Raw genomic sequence first — 3,704 nt, forward strand, 5'->3', positions numbered from 1 at the left:
GAACTGCTGAATATTAAAAGCAATTGGAAATATCACAAGCATCCTCTTTGTCAAATCGACCCTTAGCAACGAAAAGTTTAAGGTAATTCTTCTGGTAAAATTCTGAGTAGTTCGAGTTCTCTGTAGGAAGGTGTGTATATATTGTTCAGAAGTAATTGAGAAAAATGGACACTTTTCGCAAGTGCACTTATGCTTTAATGGAAGCCAAAAATGCGTTTCCTCTCTAGTTACAAATCCAGGATGTTGATCTCGGAACATGTTTTGGATTAAATTAGGAAAAATCTAAAATTTAACAAGTTGTTTTAGGAAAGAAATCAAAATTAATGTGTATATCCTTACGTAAAATAACTACAAAATAATAAAAACTAGCTTAAGAATCACATTGCGTTGATTAGAAGAATAAAATTATTAAAATAACACTTAGAACAGTATTAAACTTCCACCAGATGGCTACATTAAAAACAATGATTTATGGCATCAGCAGAATTATTTACGTCTCTCATTTACTCATTCTGTTACGGTCAATTAGTGGAAAGAATTAACATTAAGTTAAACCATTAGCAACAAAAAAGATACATACCAAAAACGCTAACTTTGCGCTTGCTAAGTTTCAAATAATACTTATTTAAACAAACTTTTATTTTAATTAAGTAATTTTGATAACATAATTCATATAAATAAATGATGGTGGTGTATGTAATTCGCTAAAATGTATAACACTTTTTTTAATATAAGATGTCTAAATAGTTCATCCCAAACAACATTGTATTTTTGAAATATAAGGCAGGGTTTTGTCCAATCAGTCACCGAAATCAGTGCTCAGACCTCCTTATTAAGACGTGTTACGTGGTGCGATCTATTGGGATAAACAGCAATTATAATGAAATTAAAAGACTGGATAAGAAATAGTTATAAATAACTAATTGTATTAGGTTCTGATATTCCATAGAAAAAACAAAACAAAAATCTTCGTTTCAATTCGTTGGAAATGTATTTTGGTAGAAGAAGACTTGGAGTAGACTCAACAATATAGGTGACCCACAAGTAACAGAATTCGAGAACACACGTAGAAGAACTTTATTTTCTAAAATTCTGAAAGCACTTCCTATCCAGATAACGCACTGTAGATTCAAATATAAACGAGAATGAGGTAAGTCAGTTCAGAGAGATTTATTTAACCATTGGGAATTACCGCTGCCACCGTCCCTGTATTGACTGAAAAAAAAAACAACAAAAAAAACATTTATAATGCTTATGGGTCCTATAACTTTGGGCCCACTCTAATTATGTTTGCAAAATTGCAGCAATCTCCCTGCCGAGGCTCAAAAATAAATTTTACTGTTCAAATGTGTGTATGAAAAACTAGGTTAAAAGTTGGCATTATAATAGCTATCTTAAATTTGCGAGTTATTTAAATGGGTTTGTTTTTAAAGAAAATAATTAATCTATCATGAAATGAAATTGGCAATACAATAATATCTTTAGTTTGCGAGTTATTCAAAACTTAAATGGTATTTTTTAAAGAAGATAATTAATCTATTATGAAATAAAATAATTCCAAAACTTTTGTGTTTTTGGTAAAGTAATTTACTCAACTCGGCGAAATACTGTCATCTAGTATTTCCTTTTTTTCGATACACTTCCCCGAAAGTGTTCTGTTTCAAGAGTAAATAAAACTAAAATTATGAGTAACAAATATTATTATTTCTTGCTTTGGAAGTTCATATAACATGCTGTGTTATAGCCTACAAAGTACATAATTATTCTCGTCATTCATTGCATGCGCCTGTTTTACAGTACAAATTCCAACGTTCAGCATCCATCACGTGATGTATTTTAATGTCTACCGAATGACTGACAGATAACACACTTCTGTTGTTCGAGTGGTTAAAACAGGTGACTCCTCCAAGTGGTCTTCGACTTCCTTTCGGGAAATTACAAATAAATATAATATAGATTTATTACATTTAGCTACACATGATGGCACTGCATATTGACAACTTTAAAATAAGAGTCAATCTTTGCTCAACTATGAAATGAAATTGTCATTATTAAGTACATTTTTACAAATGTTCTTTCATATGGATAAATATTATGATAATCGTACTTGTTCTAGAAGAGTATATAAGATTAATTATTTTAGGATATTCATAAAATGTATATACATTTATATAGTTTTGTTCTTTTTTTTAATAATTTCAATATGTTGAGAGAAAAATGGAAAATAAATATTTTAAATTCTCTGTAAACTGTTCCTTATTTTCCTCTTTTGTTTACCCCCTGTTTTTGATTGTTGTTGGTGGTGGTGTAATATGTGTTCTCTTTGCTTGTTTTTGACAGGTATGTCTTACTTCAGTTGTAACTTATATTCGATTTTTTTTATTTAAAAGCTACGATTCAACACGCGTTGAAATTAGATTTGTTTTACCTGTACATCACCTTAGATTTTCCACAACCCTCTTACAGGGAACACCACTATTCGCTTTAAAATAGAAACTGTTGATTGTTCATAGACCTTTCACAAATTAATTTCTATTGGAAAAGAAAGTTCTAAACATTTCAAAAGTATTAACCATACTTTAAGTTTAATTTTTATATAGATAACGAGGTTACAGAGTTAGCCCCGTTTTTCGGGTGACTTTTATGAACATTTCTAGATGAATTTATGTACACTAGATGGCGCCACATCAGTTTATCTATCTATTCGTTTTCCACTTGATGAATCACTTTAAAATATCTTCTATACAACAATATATGCACAACAGAAATTAAATGATGAGATGAAAATGTGTTATAAAGGCGCGTAGAAAGAACAACAATAAAATGGACCTACAATATTATTGACTATTTGCAAATAGTAACTATGGAGCCGAGGTAATAAGATAAAAATCAAGTTGAGAAACAACAACAAAATTTTATAAACGAAAACCTATTATATTATTTCCCTGTCAATGTTCCAATCTTCATTAAAAGGCGTAAGATGACAAAAACAAGATCTTGAAGAACCTATCTATATATTACTAAAACTCTGAGATTGTTTGTTTGCTTATTTTCTCAGTCAAAAAATCATTCACACTACCGTTCGCGATCTTTACGAAACTTCTTACTTCACTTTTTTTGAAAAATGAAATGGTCTTTCCTTTTACTCCCGATCAACAATCAAATATGTTTTCTTGAATTATGAATAACAAGAATGGATTGAACTATTTAATTATTAAAAATAAACTTTCATTTCGGTGCAATATTGAAATTAACTTGAATTATTCATAACCCCTGAATAGTGGTTGACCCAACGGGTCACTGTGGTCTAGTAAAAGCTAAAAATTTCTGTCAGGTTTCTGCGATAAACTTTCTAAAAGTATTGGATTTAAAAAAACAGTATATGTACAGACAAAATGACTAAAAAAATCATGCCAGTTCAAATTATAGTTTATGGAAAAGTAATTGCTCTTTGAATACGTTTCTTTTTTACCGAATAATGAATAGACTTAATCTATTAATTTTAATTACATTAAATGCGAAACTGTTTGTATTGAACTTTATTATATAACCTTTTATCAGTATGGTATCAAAAGCAATATACAAATATGTCTGATATCATAATAATTAATTGAAAATATGGTTCGGGTGGCGTTCAAATTACACAAATAAAAATTTCCATTTTTTTAATTATATATATATATATATATATATATATATATATA

The 3,704-nt window shown here is 29.1% G+C and overlaps 1 protein-coding gene across 1 annotated transcript in view; it reads right to left on the reverse strand.

Annotated features, from left to right (window-relative positions):
- Positions 1–1,693: 1,693 nt before the first annotated feature.
- LOC106461508 overlaps positions 1,694–3,704 on the reverse strand; it is a 49,586-nt gene continuing 47,575 nt past the window's right edge. Inside the window, exon 11 of the mRNA XM_022388481.1 lies at positions 1,694–1,924. The gene's annotated coding sequence lies outside the window, so the exon portion shown is untranslated. The remainder of the gene's footprint in view (positions 1,925–3,704) is intronic.

Source organism: Limulus polyphemus, unplaced genomic scaffold, assembly GCF_000517525.1.
Source record: "Limulus polyphemus unplaced genomic scaffold, Limulus_polyphemus-2.1.2 Scaffold974, whole genome shotgun sequence".
NCBI lineage: Eukaryota > Metazoa > Arthropoda > Merostomata > Xiphosura > Limulidae > Limulus > Limulus polyphemus.